Raw genomic sequence first — 18,927 nt, 5'->3', positions numbered from 1 at the left:
AGGAGGGTGTGAGTGCTAGAGAGCCTGGATAGGGATATGTCGAAGAAGTGTGGATTCCCATGGATTTAGCATGTTTCAGTGAAACCCCAGTTCATTGCCCAAGGCCCGAAGATGGAGAAAGTTCCTTCCATTCTGCTCTTCACTTTTAATTTCCTAAATAAAATGTCACCTCTCTAGGACCCATCTTCCTTGTATGATGAAGGGATCAAGCTAGATAATCTCTAGGGTCTTTTCAGTGCTACTTCCTGTGTAGGTCCAGCTACCTAATTTGTCAGATCCAGTGTAAAATGAAAATGCAAAGCTATTGTTCAAAAATCAGGGAAAAAGTGCTATTAAAAGTATTAAAGGCTTTTTTTCTTTCTCCTGTGGTATCACTCTCTCTTGACTTGTCCTGATGTTTTTTTATTTGCTGTTGAATGTTCTAAGTAAAAAAGGTTAATATTTAATATTAACATGAATTTTAGCCTTCATCTTTATATTGTGCAATGGCAGTTTTAATGATTAACTATAAGAACATTTAAGTTTTATGCATAATCATTGAAATTACACAATTCATATTTTATAATGAGTATGTGCATATGCATTTTGTTTTTACTAGGGCTGTAGGAACACTGTATGCAATTAAGTCAGCTGTTTTCACTTTATTTCTTGATATGCACACATTCTACCTACACTCTATACCTTTGGCTTCCTGGTGAGTAAGGAAGGACTGCATAAGAGAAGAATTATAGGTTGTCCTAGCTTTTCCTTTCCTTAGATCCAGTTTCTACAAAAAGTAATAAAAAAGAAACCATTACAAGATTTTACACTATACAAAGATGTTACGTCAAGAAAGAAGGAAAGGAATGAGAAGAACAGATATCAAATGAAGCAGAACCTTCAAAAAAAAAAGTGTTGCAGTCTAGTTGACAAAAATGATGACATCAAAACAACAGTAAGATACCACTACACACGTATTAGAATGGCCCAAATCCCAAACACCGAGAACACCAAATGCTGATGAGGATGTAGAGCAACAGGAACTCTCATTCTTTGCTGATGGAAATGCAAAGGGAATGCAGTTTGGCAGTTTCTTACAAAACTAAAAATGTTCATACAGTACAATCCAGCAATTGCACTTCTTGGTACTTACACGAATGAGCTGAAAACTTATGTCTGTATGAAAACCTGCAACTAGATGTTATAATAGCTTTATTCATAATTGCCAAAACTTGGAAGCAACCAAACTGCCCTTCAATAGGTGAATGGTTAAATAAGTTGTGGTACATCTCAACAATGGAATAATATTCAGTGCTAAAAAGAAATGGACTATCAAGCCAGGAAAAAACACGGAGGAACCTTAAATGCATATTATTACTATGTAAAAGAAGCCAGTCTGAAAAGGTTACTTACTGCATGATTCCAAGTAGATAATGTTCTGGAAAAGGCAAAACAATGGAGACAGTAGAAAGATGAGTGATTGCTGGAACCTCAGGGATCAGGGGCAAGGGGGGAACGAATAGGTGGTGCACAGAAAACTTTTCGTAGCAGTGAAACTGATCCGCATGATACTGTAGTGGTAGATACACATCATTATTCCTTTGTCAAAACCCGTAGAATGTGAACCCTAATGAAAACTATGAACTTTGAGTGACAATGATGAGTCATTGTAGGTTCACTAATTGTAATAAATGTACCATTCTGGTTTGGGATATTGGTAGACAGAGAGGCTGTGTGCGTGGGGTTGGGGCAGTGGGTATATGGGAAGTCTCTGTACTTTCCACTCAGAGTTTTGCTATGGACCTAAAACTTCTCTAAAAACTCCGGCTTATTAAAAAATTATGACAAAACATTTTGGCACTAATTTAAAAAATAATCAAATCGAGAGCCCAAAGCAGAGATGCAGATCAGAGGAGATATGCTGCAATAACAAAAGTTGCTGAAATGTGAATAAGAATAATACAAATTACCAAAGAAGGTTCGAGGGAAGACAGAATATCTATATACACTAAATACATTAGAAGAAATAGAGAAAGCTGCCAAACATCTATCATTTCCAAGAAGCACACAAACTAGAATTAAAAAACAAAATAAAACCAAAAAACCCTATGATTGAAATTAGAGCTATATTGGAAAAAAACATGAAGGAAAACAGGCACTGCCAAATATAGAGTGGAAGATATAAATGAAAAAGATCTGAGCAAGACGAAAAAAAAGGGCTTCAAAGGTTAAAGCACACCAATCTGTGTACCCTAAAGACTCGTCCATTTCCCCTTCTGTAAAATGAGTTTTGTCCCTCTATGAATTGATATATGAATTTTTAAGTTTCATTATCTATAGTATCATCTTCAGCATATGAAGTACATAAAAAGCCATCTTTATTTAAAAAGACCAATCTTTTAAAAAGTAAAAATTAAATGATTTTTAAAATGGAAATAAGGTAATACATCTTTTTTCTTAAGTTTGAGAATTAAAAAGATAGTTGAGAGAAAATGATGGAAGATAGAGAAAGGAGATCCAACTTTTGCATAATTGAAGGGCCAAGAGACAATCATCAGATTAATGGGACAGTTGAGAAATTTATTGACATAATTTAATAAAACTTTCCTTAAATAAATGACTTGAATGTACTTACTAAAAAGTTAAGCTGGGTCCCAGAGAAAATTGACTAAAATGGTCAACATGTAAACACATCTTAATAAATATTCTGTGTTTCAAATATATATAAAGACACCTTTGAGTATTGTCTGAAGTGAATAATCAAAACTTTTTATTCCTTTCTGCTTGGCATTTTGACATTCTTTTATATTAACCTCCTTGAATGTTTTTAAATTTTAGTTATGTTCTTATATATGTTATAGAATTAGATGTTGTTTTGTTTTGTAATCTAGTTTAAAGAGCTCTAAAAAAATTGATACAAGATCTGTCATATATTATTATTACTATTATTATTATTTTTGTCTTCATTTTCTTTTATTTTTATTTTTTTAACATTTTATTTTTAAATTTTTTCTCCCTCCCCCTTCTCCCCTCCCTTCTGGTAACCACTAGTCCATTGTCCATGTCCATGAGTCTCTGTTTATCCTGTTCATTTGTCGCTTTTAGGTTCAGTTTTAAAAATTGCTTTTGTAAACATTTTACTATGCAGAATCTTTGTTGTGTTTGGTCATCAAAGCAATAAAGCCAATTCACTTATAAGGAGTAAATCAGGATGACCTTCGGTTTCTCCACAGCAACACTCAGTGCTAGAAAACAGTGGAACAATATAACTCTAAAATCCTTCTGGAAAGAAAATGGGACCTACAGATTTTTTATCCAGCCAATCTTTCATCCAATTATAAAGGCAACCTCCCATTCTGAACATGCAAGACCTTAAGGAATATAGTTCCAGAGCACTTCTTAAGGAATCTACTATATAAAAAAAAGTACATTCAGTTACAAGACGACAGGAAAATAAAGATATTGGTGGTGAGCACTGAATGAATCTATTGAACTGTAGAACATAGATCTAAGCAATTATGGACAGTAATCACGAGTAATCCAGAAGATGATTCATCTGGATAATCCATAACATGCTTGTTTAACTTTTTTTAGATGTCGTCATCACAGAAACACAAAAGTCAAGCATTTTCTAGAGAATTGGGATCAATCTGTAGCTCTCCTGTTTGAGAAGTTTAGGCATAAGCAGCCAGTGTTTTGAAGCATGTGCTCTATTAACTAAAGACTGGTCTTTCATAAATATTGCCTTACAACGATATGTTCAGGATATCATTCAATACATGTTGTATATGAAATATTTCTACTATACAGACTTATTCCTTATGGATATGTGCTGAGGGAGGAAAAAATTAAATGAAAAGCAAAAATTTATAGTTCTCAAGTTGCACCTGAATCAAATAAATAAAAAAATCAGGATACTATTACTTGAATATTAAACAGTCCATTGATTTCCAAGGAACTTGCATTCCTGTATTCAGTGTTTTTTATCACATGTAAAAAATTACTATCTATGGTATACCTTCTATTACTTTGTTTATTTATAAATTTGTAAATTTGATTTATTTTTTCTGTGACTATGTCTTATTTGTGAATATGTCTTCATGATACTTTGGAAGCTTCTTGGGAGCAAGGCCCAAGTCTTTTGATGTATTGAGTTTGAATCCCAGCTCTGCCACTTAGAAGCTTTGTGACCTTGGGAAAGTTTTTAAAACTTGCTAAACTTGTTCCCCTCCCCCCCTTGGATGAAAATGGATGTGTAATATAACCTGCCTGAACATTATATGAGACACTTCATATAAAGGTCTTAGCAAACTGCTTGGAATGTAGTATGTGTTCAAAAAATATGAACTTGTATTATTGTCGTTTTTTGTTGTCATCACTTTCTAGTGCTATCAGAATCTCTCATAGTCTGTCTGCAGGTGAGGACTAAATACTGTCATCTTGACATAAAGTGTTTATGGTATATTTATTATTAGTCTGAGAGTAAAATTGTAACACATTACATTTGCACAGCTCTTGGCAAGGTCGTTCGTGCCTCGCCACAATCTTATGAGGTGGATATTACTGGACCGTGGGGATCAATGATCCGAAAAACCAGGTGCAGAAGTTGAAGCCCAAATGTGCTGGAAATTAAAAACTCAGTTTAGCAAGAAACACAACCATATGCGTAACCCATAAATCAGTCCTTATATATGGGTGGCTGAAGCTGGTATTTCTCAGGACAGGAATCCAGTGGGCTCAGCTGCAAATAATGCCTTTCCTGTCACCTGCCAACAGCCCCTCTATGTGTAGTAAGTAAGGCAGCCTGGGCCAAGGACAGTGACCAGCCCAGGTGGTCATGTGTGCTCCCGGCATTACCCAAGTGTGGGGGAACCACACCCAGGCTTCTGCTATGGTGAGCAGTGCCCTCTCTACAGGCCCTTGGGGAAGACCTGTACAAACTAGAAATTACAAGTGAGTGTCTGGTCTTCACACAGCCACCAGGAAGTTGGTGCTTCTTCATGGGTGAGAAGTGGTTTGTTTTTGGAGACTAAATGGCGTCATTCTGGCTAAAGTCATCATTAGAATCCCCAGCAGCCAGTAGGTATCTCGGAGCAGAAGCAGCCTATTTATTTTGCCTTTTTTAGATTGTTGGCCCAAGTCACCTAAAATAAAATACACCTATGAATATAGTTATTGAGAAACCTATGGTATTTGGTGAAGAAAACAAGAAACTTTATTGAGGAATAGAAAAGATTCGAGTAAAGGGGTAGGTATATTATGTTTCTGGATGGGAGGACTTGAAATTCTTGGTCTGTCAACACAGAGCACTTCAGAAAGCAGAGATCTTGGTCACTGTTAACTGCAATTCAGAAAACCACCTGGGCACGGTAAGGGACAATGGGTCCTAGATTCACTCAGGGGAGGCCATGTCCATGGCTCTGCTTCAAGAGCTTTTGCTAAGCATTCTTCCAGCAGAAGTTGCAGAAGGAGGCTGGCTGCACATTCCCCACAAATGAGGACCCTGGCTCAGCCTTCTGGTGATAGGGAAGATCTGGGAAAACCAAGGGAGGAAGAATAATGATACCTAAGGGAACTTTTACTACACACAACCAGGGACTGGGGAAATCTGAAGTTCAGGGAAACCATCAGTGAAGTAAGATGGAAACCGCTTGCATTGCCAAGAACTTACTAACACAATGTGGTGAGGAGTTGCCAGGATCGGCCAGCCTGTTAGGCAGCTATAATAGAAGCAAAAGTGCTTCCACTGCTCATCCCACAGCCAAACCACCGATCCTGGCAACTCCTCGCCTTGAAGGCAACAAACACACATTCACAGGGGTTGGCTCCTTTCTTCTGAATTCTACACCTTAAGCTAGAGAAGTCAGTCACGCGAGGCTGGCCTGCTGGGACCAGCTGGAAAATACATCCATGGCCACCGTAGAGATCTCTACCCTCCCTTCCCTCAGATCTCTTCTCCGTGTGCCGCAGGTGTGAGTTCTGGGAATGCCTGTTAATGATATGACTGATAGTTTCTTCTGCTTTGCTTCCAGGAATCTTTTTTTTTTTTTTTTTGGTGTGGGGGAGAGTGGGGTGGGTGGGTGGTGGTGGTGTTGAAGCCATTGAACCAGGAGAGAAAAGTACCTTTTACCACTTTAGAGACACCTTGTGGATAATCCATTGAGAATGTCATAATATACAGTTAACAAACATTTTGAAGGCCAACAAATTGTCAGGCTTTCTGCCAGGTTTTGGAGACACTTTTATTCTTGGAGATAAGAAAGATTGGCTATAAGTATGTGGATGCTCAACTTATTTTTTTACGAAGTGATAGTAACAATTTAGACTCCTGCCAACAGACTAGAAAAATTCCAGTTGACTCACGCCTTCACCTTGGCTTTCACAGTGTAAGGCTTCTCAGTTTTTGCCAAACAATGGGTGAAAAGTAATATCTCATTATTGTTTTAATTGTGTTTACTGATTACTAATGAGGTTGTATATTGTTGCATGCATGTCTGGGCCACTCACGTTTCCTGCTCTGTGAACTTCCTGTTCCTATCTTTTGTCCATTTTTTTCCTATCGGGCTGTTTAATTTTGTATTTATTAATTTTTTATTGGACTTTGACAACTTAAAAATAAATCCTTATTATGTGTGTTTGATTGGTACACACACTGCAAGTACCTTCTCCTGGTATGTGGCTCTCTGATCACAATGGGGTCTATTAGACAGAATTCTTCATTTGAATGTAATCACTTTTATTATCTTTTCTTTCATAGTTTATAATTTTGTGTTTTGTTTAAGAAACCTTTGTCACCCTGAGGTCCTAAAGATATTCTTATATAACCTTCAAAAATTTTAGAGATTTGTCTTTTACATCTAAGTCTTAAATTCACCAGCATTTGATTTTTCTCTACAGTGCAATACAGGATCTAATCACAGGTTTTTTTTTTTCTCTATTTAGATAACTAATTGGTGCCACATCATTTATTAATGATATTTTTTCTTAGTGATCCACAATACCTTGTCTGTCATATTTCAAGTACCCACTCCCTTTCTCTCTTTCTCTCTGTTTCTAGGTTCTGTAGTTTATTCTATAGGGCAATTTGTCTATATCTGTGCCGGTAAAACACTGAAGTCTTGATATTTCCCTTTAGCGATGCCTTGTTTATTCTTGGGTCTTTTCTGCTCCACGTAAATTTGAGAATTATTGGTCAGTTCCTCAATTCTCTTTGGCTTTTTATTGGAATTGGGTCCAATATTTAGAATAGTTTGGGGAGAAGTGACATGTGTGTGATATTTTCAAAAGATTATATTATAGTCCTTGAGTAGCTGCTGGTCTAGTGGAGAAGACAGACATAGACACTTTACTATAATACCATGTGGTAAATATTACATAAACATAAAATACCAAGGAGGAGTTAGGGGAAGTATTATAGAGAAGGTAACGTGTGGACATTCTCAGTGAACAAAGATTCTGTATTCTGGTTTCACATGTAAAAAGTCTGTCTATCCCATTTTGTGAGAGGCCCTCAGGAGTTAACCACCAAGGCCTTCCTCATCGAAACCCGGGAGTTGGGCTAGAGTTGCTGTGAAGGCTGTACAGCTAAATCAGTCTGCCCTGGACTTAAATCCAGACCAGTGTGCACCATACGTTTTTTTCTCTATATCTAAAATTGGACATTAGCACATGACACTTCAAATATCATGTTTGCCTCATGCCTGAAGTATTGGTTACCTTAATACGTCTAACCCGTTTTTTTCCAGATTGACCTATTTAGAATCTCTTCAGTCTTTTTATGAAGCCAGTTTGTACCAATTATGGAAGTTGATCTTTTGGTAGCTTTGCCTCCAGGGTTTTATTCAATTCTGGACCAAGTTGTCCTGGTCATACTTCAACAATCAATTAGTACAGCTACTGAGTGCCTGTCATGGCGCTGGACACTTTTCGGGGATACAAAGTCGAGGGATTTGGAATCAAGTAGACGTAGGTTTGAGTCTTGGCTCTGCCTTATTGGCTGGGTAACATTGGGCCAACTGTTTAACCTTTCTAATTAAGTGGTTTTTCAGGTATGACATGGGATAATTCTGGGTTACAGATAATACATACAAAGGGTCTAGCAAGTGTAATCTTTTAACCAAAGGAGGAACAAGAAAATGTTAATTCCAAAAACTAGAAAAGAAGACAATGACTTGCTTTCAAGATAATTTTTCCCTCAGTGGGGCATATAAAGTAATGGGAGCTAAGACACTCAGAGAGGACATGTGTTGAGAGAAAAGCACATGGTTATATAGCCCAAAGAATCACACTGACATTCTACTTTGATCCAGAAAGGATTTAAGATATCATGTTAAAATAGATAAGATAGAACGAGGTAATGAAAAAGCAAAGCAAAATCAAGGGTGGGCTGTGGAGTGACAGTGAAAGGGAGGAAGAGCAGAAAATGCACAGCAGGGAGTCGGTTCTGCACACTCGCTTTAAGGGGCCACAAATTTGATGCTCAACTTTCCAGCAGCCACCACCAATAGCCATAATAGCAACTATAGATAACTACAGAGAATGCCAAATCCAGGGACTGGATCAGCATAAAGAGGGGCTGGGCGAGGAAGTCTCCTTAAAAATGGTGAGGTTAGAGCCAGTTTTGGGAGGATGTTAGAGCTCTGTGGATCACAGAGGGAGCCACCTGAGCAAAATATATAGGCAGAGAAGAAAGAGGTTGTCCTAGGGTGCTGGGATCTTTTCAGATAGTCTCAAGGTAGGGCAGGGAGACGACTGAGGTCTTTACATTTCACGCAAAAAAGGAGCCCTGACTGTCCCTGGGGAGAAAAATGACCTGATGAGAGTGGTATTTGGAGGAAATTATCTTGGCACCACACAGTTGCAATTTTCCCCTTTGCAAATTATAATTCATCATGGGCATTTAGGAAAACTCTGTCACGCATGTCTCTCCTGATGTGGTTCGCATCTGGCTCTGCCATTGGCAACACGAAATATTTAGAAAATCTGTGCAGCATTAGTGTCTAATAACCTTTGCTTTAAACACAGTGAAGCAAACCACAATCTTAGAAATGGCCCATAGCCCTCTGCAGTAATTTAGTCCAGGTTCTCTATGTGACTTAGGAAATCCTACTTTGTAGTATCTAGTAGTCTGGACAATAGCATGAATGTTGAAAACTAGGGAGGTTGAAATTAGCTTTAGAAATAAGTGTAAACTTAGCGACTCTTACTTTCAGTTTGCTTTCCTTGCATGCGTAAGGTTTTGAGAGTCTAAAGTGAGTCTATATTAAAAAAGCATTCTGCATAAAATATTTATAGCACAATTAGCATGTTTTTTTTAAAGAAAGTTATACTTTTGTAGCCATGAACATGGTGATCAGTTAAAATATTTAGATGGTAAATTCAGGCTTGAATTTTGGCTGAACCCATTTTCCCTTTGTTTTATTTTGAGGGGCTAAGGAGTTTCTCAGCCCCTAGAAGAAACAAGGCCAATAGCTTCTTAGTTGTTCGAAGACAGAAGCCTGAAGAATGTAGAAACACCAGGTACCACAGAGACTGAGCATTTGGGAGCAGAGAAAGATTTCAGGAAACATGAACTTTCTCAGCCCAAGATGTGCTCTTTTTTACCAAAACCATAGACATTCTCTTTTTAACCACAGTTAGTTGTAATCCATGTACAATTCATCTTCTGGGACAGCTGTCATCAGCCTCTGCGGGGAAAACATGTCCTGAACCTTTGGTGGAGAAGAAGAGGCGAGGTTTTAGGGCTTTGCCAGTCATGCATTCACATCATATAAGCCAAATGGCTGTTTTTTCTTTGGCAGCCTTTCTCAGCTGACTCTTGTGAAGCAAGTTAAATTTGTTAAAAGGAATGATAAAGATGAACAACAGACCTATCTTCCTTGGTTCACCTCTAACTCTCAGCTGGGAAAAGAACTTCATCTGCAAGAACTCCTGGGAGAGAGAGTCCTGGCGAGATTAGATTTTGGAATTCTCCCCTGTTTAGGTGGACTGTCCGAATTGGGCTGGCTGATCACTGAGACCCTAGGTGATTTCTTTACCAGTAGGGAAGTAAAAGTAAAATCTAGAAGGGATATAGAAGGTGTAGAATTTTGTGGTAAGTCAATTTTTCTTAATGAAATTTCATTCATTTACATACTTAACAAATATTTATTGAGAAACTTGTGCTAGCCGCTGTGCTCGGTGCTGGGGGATATACTGACCAATAAGATAAATCATGGCCCGTGAATCAGTGATATGACATACGGCAGAATAGTAGTTCTTAAAGTGTGTACCAAATAATGACACCAGTTTCACGAAATTCTCTCACCCCGACCAAAGCAAAGAAACAAATGGAGAGGGGGATTTTTTTCTCAAACAAATTTGAGAAGTAGTGTATAATTTGGTTTGTACCATAGAATAATAAAAGCTTTGATATATTCTGCTATAAATAATTGTACCATTCTTTGTTTAATCCATTTTTTACCAAAATTTAGCCATGGAGATCCAGTTACTATTTTGGAAACTAATTTTCTGTGAGATACTCTTTGGAAAACACTGTGGTGGAGGCAACTCAGTGGAAATTAATGTGTCAAAAACTCTCATTTTTACTTTGTGTGTGTGTGTGTGTGTGTGTGTGCGTATACATATATACATATATATGTAGTTGGAGTCTATCTGCTAAGATTTTGTGGAATTTTTTTTTTTTGCATCTATATTCCTGAGCAATATTGATCTAAGCTTTTTTTTTTTTTTCATGTTCTTAATCTGGTTTTGCTATTAAGGTAATACTGGCTTCATAGAATAAGTTAAAACATGTTTACTCTGCTTCTCTTTTACGGGAGAGTATAAAGGGAGATGGTATCATTTCTTCCTTAATGTTGGGTAGAATTCATCGGTGAAACCATCTGGGCCTGGGAAACTCTTTTTTGAAGGTTATTAACCATTGCTTAAATTTCTTGAATAGATAGATATAAGCCTATTTATATGTACTATTTCTCTAAGTGTAAATTTTGGAAGTTTTTGTCTTTCAAAGATTCCATTTCAACTAAGTTATCATGGTCAACAGTGAATGTGAAAATGGTGGAGAATGTGTATGGCCCACAAAGATTTTACAGAAAGAGTTTATTACCGTTGCTCTAGAATTTCTTTAGATGATTATAATCACCTGGCTTCAGTGTCAATGTTTATGTTTATAATCATGAAGTTTAGATAAAGATTTCAAACATAGATTTCTCGGGAGTTTGAATGTGGAAAATGGAGTGAATTGAATAATCACATGGGAAATTTGAGAACAAATCATGCAACATGAAAATGCAAAATAACTGCCCTGAGGCAGACAGACCGTATTCACGTTAGGTGCCCGCACAGTGTGGTACCCTGTCTGTGTATGTGCACTGTGGCTCAATAGCAAGGACTGTAGTAGCCATGGCAATAAGAAGCTTTTCTATTTCTAATTCCTGTCACAGAAAATAATAAAGTTAGCTATCCATTTCATACTGCTTCCAGTAATATCACACTGCTACTCTGGGACTGAAGATAGACATCTTCATATAATTAGCAGGTGACACCTTATTAAAATCGGCATTGGAATTGCCTGCTGGCAGAGTTTTAGTTAAGTATGACATAAATATCCTAAACCAGCAAACAAAGCTGTGCCTTAGTCATACCATTTTGTCTGGTATCCTTCCATGTGCTCTGGGCAGGAATTCCAGACTGTCCCTCTCGGGAGTCCCTCCACTTTATAGGCCTGTGAATCCCTGGGTATTCTTTATCATTTTGCCTCAGTCCCATTCTTCTTGAGGCCATGAGTGATACCTGGATGAGCTCTGCTAGTGCCTTCCCCTTCACTATAACCAAGAGCCTGCCTCTGAACAAGTCTCTATTCTAGGCTCTCTCTTCTCTCTTGCTTAGATTCTTTTTGGTGTCCTTTCTTGCCTGGGGATCTCTATTAAAACTCATTATATTACACTTATATTACACAGAATCTAATAGCATTCATCTTAAGGGAAAATGTGCAGGCCTTAGTCCCATTCTTCTTTAGAAGCATCTTGAGCCCCATTAGGGAATGAAGGAAATTAAGGAAGGAAATCCCACATCCTTCTTCCTGTACCAAGCAGTGGGTGTTGGGAACAGCAGTCTTTGTTAAGCCACAAAAATGTCCTGTGGTGTTCTTCACCCAGGACAACAGACACTCCTAGGAGTCTACTGACTATGAATAAACCCTGGGGAGAACTCTGGGTATTGGATGAAGTCAGAGATAGTGCAAACACTCTGTTCACCTCTTTTATATACACAGAAACTAGGAGAAACCAGTCATGCATTTCCAGTCCCTCTGTGGGATAATAGGATGCCTAATGTACAATTTAGCTTGATGCAGTTTGAAGCCTTTTTTTGTTCTTTTTTGTTTTTTAAGACCATAGAGTGCTCTAAGGCAGCAGTCATTTCTGTATCTTTTGTTGCATTTTTATTGAGATACAATTCACATACCATACAATTTACTCAATTTAAATATATGATTCAATGATTTCAGTTAATTCACAGAGTCGTGCAACCATCAACCATAATCAACATTTCAACAACTCAAAAAGAAATCCCATTCTCGCTAGATATCATCTTCCAATCTCCCTAGTGCCTTCTGCCCTGAGCCAACCTACTTGTGTCTCTTTCTATATTTACTTATTCTGGGTAATAAATAGAATCATATAATATGTGCTTATTTTTTGTGTGTGATTGGTCTCTTTCACTTAGCATGTTGTTTTTAAGGTTCTTTATGTTCTAGCATGTGTCAGTACTGTATCCCTTTTTTACGGCCAAATAAAAATCCATTGAATGGATATACTACATTTTGTTTATATCAGTTGATAGACATTTGAGTTGTTTCCACCTTTTGGCTATTATGAATTATGCCACTATGAACATTCATGTACAAGTTTTTGTGTAGACATGTTTTCATTCCTCTTGGTTATGTATTTGGAAGAAAATGCTGGGTCAAATGCAAGGTCTATGTTTAAATTTTTGAGGAACTGCAGGACTGTTTTTCAAAGTGGCTGCACTATTTTATATTTTTTCCTCACCATTTTCCATTTTCCATCCTCATTGACTCTTGTTATTATTTACCTTTTTGGTTACAGTCTTTCTAGTGGATGCGAGGTGGTTATCTTATTGTTGTTTTGATTTGTTTTTCAAATGCCTATTTATGTTGAGCATCTTTTCATGTGCTTATTGGCCACTTGTATATCACATATTTTTGAAGAACTATCTATTTCTATTTTTTGCCAATTTTGAAATGGATTATTTGTCTTTTTTATTATTGAGTTGTAAGAATTCTTTATATATTATAGATATAAATCCTTTATCAGATATGTGATTTGCAAATATTTTCCCTCGTTCTGTGGCCTGTCTTTTGACTTTCTTGACAGTGTTCTTTGAAGCACAAAATGTTTAAATTTTATTAAAGTCTAACTTATCTATTTTTTTTCCTTTGATTGCTGATGTCATATCCAAGAACCCATTACTAAATTCAAGGTCATGAAAATTTACCCCCATGTTTTGTTCTAAGAGTTTTATAAGTATTTAATCCATTTTGAGTTAATTTTTGTATATGGCATAAGGTGAGAGTCCAACTTCATTCTTTTCCATATGGCTATTCATTTGCCCAAGTACTATTTTGTTAAAGACTGTTATTTCCCCCACTGAGTGGTCTTGGTATCCTTGTTGAAAGTCAATTGATCATAGATACATGGGTTTAATTCTGGGCTGTCAATCCTATTTTATTGATCAATATTTCTATCCTTCTACCAATAACACACTGTACTAATTATTGTTGGTTGTAAGTTTTAAGCTCAGGGTGTGTGAGTCCTCCAAATTTGTTTTTTTTCAAAGATTCTTTTGGTTCTTCTGGGTGCCTTGCATTTCCATATGAATTTAGTATTTGGCTGGTCAATTGATACAAAGAAGCCAACTGGGATTCTGGTAGAGATTGCATTGAATCTGTAGATCATTTTGGGGAGTATTAGCATCTTAATGATATTAGGTCTTCTAGTCCATAAATAATAGTTTTCTCATTCTTTTAGATCTTCCTTAAATTATTTCAACAATGTTTTGTAGTTTCCAGAATATAAGTTCCCTTGCCAAACACTCGACATGCATAAGACATATCAGAGGTATAGTTCCTCAATCACGTGGCCTTCCTCCCCAACCCCCACTGTCTGGAGAACACAGACATAACTTAATTCCAATTTTTTTCTTTACTTCGCACAAAAGAGGTGTTCAGTACGGATTCCATGAATAAATAAACTACGGAGCAAAAAAGTTCCTCACTTAGCTTTTTATTTCCTTGAAATAAGAGCAGGGGGTGGCTCCATGGTGTAGTGGTTAGCAGGTCTGCTTTACACGCAGAAAGTCCTGGCTTCATGCCCCAGGTGGAGCTATGGACCATACCCCGGATGCGCCAGGCCCTGGATGCATGCTGTGAGTGTGTGGGAAGCGATTCCCCACCTTCAGAGATCCAATTCTTAAGAAGAAATGGCAACATCCATAGGTTAGGGTGGGGGAGAGAATTAAAGAGGGGAAAAAAAAAAAGAAATAAGAGCAGCAGTAGGATTCTTTCCAGTCCATTAACAATCTTGTTGCACAAAGCAGATGCTCGTTCAGAGCAGATGTGCTGCTGATACATGTGCTGCTTCTGGAGTCCTTCACTTTGACAGAAAAATGAATCCTCATTTACACGCACAATCTTTCCCTGAAAGGAGCCACCTCTGCAAGAGTCTCCAAATAAGGAAGAAAGGTTGCCCTTGAACTCTTGGCTTTTACAATCCCACACGGTTCTGCACGCATAGTTCTGCCTGCTGGACAGGGCTGGCTCAGCACCGGTTCTGCATGCATAGTTCTGCCTGGTGGGCGGGGCTTGGTCAGCATTGAGGAGTTCTCTGGATCCTGTGGCACGCAGACCCACAGTTATGTAATCAGCTCAAACCGTGAAGCCTCTTAGGAAATGCGTGTGGGGTTTGCAGAGTCAGCCAGAAGAACAACCAGAGCTTTTGACTTCAGTCTCCTGCCAAACCTTCACCTTCCTCTGGCCAGTCCACTTCCATCTTAGGTTCCCAAGTCGTTTGTCTCTGACCAGCAAACCTCACCCTTGAGGCCCATTCTAAATCCATCTGAACTCTCGTCCCTGAGCAAGGCCCCCAGAGAGGATTTACCCCATTTCCTTCAAAACATTCAAAACCAATTAAATAAATGGAAGAGATTTTAATAAAATATTGACTAATCTTGTAATGAAGAATAAGGGGGAAAAAATGTATTCTTCTTCCAATCAATTGAAAACATAGTTCCTGGTTCTTTATCGCCAAACAAGCAGTAACCGAGGTGAAACTTATAGATTATTGGGAATTAGATCTTAAGAAGGGGCGAAGCTCTATGTGGATGGTACAAAATGCACCCTCTCTGGGTGCTAGCCCCAGCCCAGTGCCTGTGAGACCTTAGGCAAGTTAAGTGAATTAAATTCACTAACCTGTTGAGCCATGAGTTCCTCATTCTTAGAACAGGAAAATCCCTACCTCAACTGTCTTCTGTCAGGATTATATGAACTTACATATGGACAGTACTGGTACATGGTAAACATTCAGTAAATACTAGTTTCTTTCCCTTTTCCATGAAGGAGGTCTTAAGGATGACAAAGAAATTGTAACTCAGGTTCAGGCTCAGGCAGAAGTGAGGACAAATGTTTATGGAGTTCCCACTGAGTTCAGGAGCCCGGGGTCTGGGGAGGATGCAGACAAGCACACAGGCAATTATAGATAGGGTGGTGAGGACCACAATAAGAGTAAAATCAGGCTCTTGTGAGCTCACGGGAGGACACTTATGCTTGGGGATACAGGGAGAGGAAGGTTACTGGAGGCAGTTCCCTGTAAGCTTAGGTTAGAAGATTAACAGGAATGATCTGGGCAAAGTATATAGGACAGTATTCTGGATAGAGGAAACAAGTCAATGTGAAGAACTGAAAGCAAGAAATCCTTGTGCATTAATGGTCTGTTAGTAATAAAAATAATAATAGCAGCATTGGTTATGGACCTACTATGTCCTAAGCACTCTGAAATACTGTATATGCATTGTTTCATTAATCCTCATGACTCTTCGAGCAATGTATTGTTAGTTTTACAAACGAGAAAACTGAGACTCAGAGTGATGAAGGAGTCTTTATAAGATCATAGAGCTGGCAACTGATGGGAGTGGTTTCCATCAAGACTCTTCAGGTCCTAGAGCCAGCACTCACTCTTAACTACAGACAGAGCTGCTGCTCTTAGTAATTGGCTGTGACTGAGGAAGAGTTCTCTTAAATGTTAAGAGGGGCCATTGCTCTAGGTAAGCCTGTTAAGTCAACATTTAGATGAACACACAGATCCATGTGGCCACTCTCATTCTGCCCTTTCCCTCAATTTGGCCACCTTGCTGATGCTCCTTAGGTCAGTGCAAATCACTCCCATGACTGACTAAACAACCACTCTTAAGAACCCTTCCTGTTAAAGGTATATTGGGGAGGGGTACGCCTCACAGGGTGAGCCCTGCACAGCTCTTGGGGGCTCCAGGCACACTGATGACCAGGCAAATGGTACCCTCCAGGGCTTTGCAAAGGTAGCCTTGTGAAATTCAGATGCTATGATGTGCTAAGATTCATTGGGAAAGTGAGTCATTGACCGGGTTTTGGAACTCCCCTGTTTTTCAAATAGTTTTATAGAAATATCTTTCTTGACACTGAGTTTAGCCTAATTCAAGGTGTAGTAATGGAGTTAGGTGAAAATGGAGAATGAAGATGCTAGAGAGATAGATAATTGTTATAATTCAGGTACAATTATTTTCAAGTCTTCCAATAAGTACACTTGACAAACTTACAAAACAATTGATCTTGTAGAGTTCCATTTATCTGGATGTATTTCACTGTTAAATTACCTACCATTATCTGAAAAAATAACCCCCCATTATGAGCATGTGAAAAGACACTTATCACTAGCCATCAGGGAAATGCAAATCAAAATTGCAAAGAGATACTACTTTGTACCCACTAGGATGGCTATAATCAAAAAGGGAAATAATCACAAGTGTTGGCAAGGATGTGGAGAGATTAGGACCCTTATTCACTGCTGATAGGAATGTGAATTGGTACAGCCACTTTGGGAAATGGTCCTCAAAAGGTTAAAGATAGAGTTACTATATGACGTAGCAGTTATATTCCTAGGCATATATCCAAGAGAAATGAAAATACATGTCCGCAAAAAACAAAATAAACACTTATACATGTTTTAATGTTCGATAATGCTCATAGCAGCAATATTCATGATAACCAAAACATAGAAACAATTCAAGTGTCCTTCAACTGATGAATGAGTGCATATCCATACAATAGAGTATCGTTCTGCAGTAAAAAAAGTGAAGTAGTGATGAACCTTAAAAACATGCTAAGTGATAAAAGCTAGTTGCAAAGGAACATATATCATATGATTCCATTTATATGAAATGTTCAGAAAAAGCAAATCTATGCGGACACAAAGTATATTGGTGGTTGCCTAGGGCTGCATGTAGGGTGGGGAGAAATGGGGGGCTGCTAATGAATACAGGGCTTGTTTTTGGAGTGATGAAAATGTTCTAATACTGACTGTGGTGATGGTCGTAAAACTCTGAATATACTAGAACCATTGAGTGGTACTCTTTCAATAGGTGAATTATATGATATGTGAATTATAGCTTAATAGCGTTACTTAAAAAACAATCATTATGAGCAGTAACCCCCACACCATGGGGTGTCATGAACTTATTAGAATATTTTTTTTCTCTTTATTCCATTGGGCAGGAGGAATAAGGGAGCCATGTTTACTAGATGAGAAAGCCAGACACAATGAAATCATGAAGCTTCCCCAAGCTCATGCAACTTTCAGAAGGTCCATTAGGCACCCAGATCTTCTGGTGACCAGTTCTAGACACAGTTGACAGACCTGTGGTTTTCAAGCTGTGTTCTACAGAGCCTTTTCAGGGGACACCTGTAGGTGGGGACAGTGGGGTTGGGATGAGCTTGAAAAGTAGAGCTGCCGACCAGATGAGCTCTGGTCTCCTACTTGGTTTGAATCAAAGCACTTCTGGATTTAAATCGACGTATTGGGCTCATGTATATACTTTCTTTGAAAAAAAGAGGGGGTGGGGTGAGATTTCACTGCCAAAATTCACTGTCCTTAGATTTATGGTTCTCAGATTATAAAGACAGTGAACAGAACACTCCCCTTGTCCCACCACCCAAAGCGCTGATGTATCCATTTTTGTTTAAAATGTGCATAGTTTAAACAAAAAGTGATAATCGGGCTGCCAAGATCTTGTTACTTTGGTGTTGATTCTTTGCAGAACAATGTAATTACAAGATACCTGTTTACAATCCTAATTGCCAATGAACAAATGAGAAATCTTACCCTTAGCCAAAATATATTCTGTTGATAGAAAACAAAATAGCATGTATAAAATTATCAGAAAACACTGTCACTTAATACCAATATTATTCAAGATGTCCTTGTCCCCAGAAATGCTCCCATCCTCATTCAAGAGTGTCTTTAGAAGCAAAAGTTGTTTCCCAACCTAATCTAGGTTTGCTCTCAATTTGTCTTAACAAGGACTGACATAAATTTACTAGACAAAGGAGTTTCTGTTTTCCTTCTCTGTGTTTAATCTGCACGGATAGAAAACTGTAAATATCGTAAGTGGTTGTTGCTGGCTGGCATTGAAGGGGCCCTGTTCGTTAAGGGCCATGGTTCGCTGGTTTCTTGTGTGTCTTCCAAGGGCCAAGAGGCTGCTTGCCCATCATCCCTATGAAGTCTGGAGAACAAAAGCCGGGAAGCCCAGGAGCCTGAGTTGAAGGTTAATGCGACCTTTGACCCCCACTTGCAAGGCCTGGAAGGAAAGAGGCAAAGTCAGGCTCCAGTAATGTTTAAT

The sequence above is a fragment of the Rousettus aegyptiacus genome, unplaced genomic scaffold, assembly GCF_014176215.1.
Source record: "Rousettus aegyptiacus isolate mRouAeg1 unplaced genomic scaffold, mRouAeg1.p scaffold_m13_p_7, whole genome shotgun sequence".
Taxonomy (NCBI): Eukaryota; Metazoa; Chordata; class Mammalia; order Chiroptera; family Pteropodidae; genus Rousettus; species Rousettus aegyptiacus.
The sequence above is the reverse complement of the archived record's forward strand: the minus strand, read 5'-3'. Positions refer to the sequence as shown.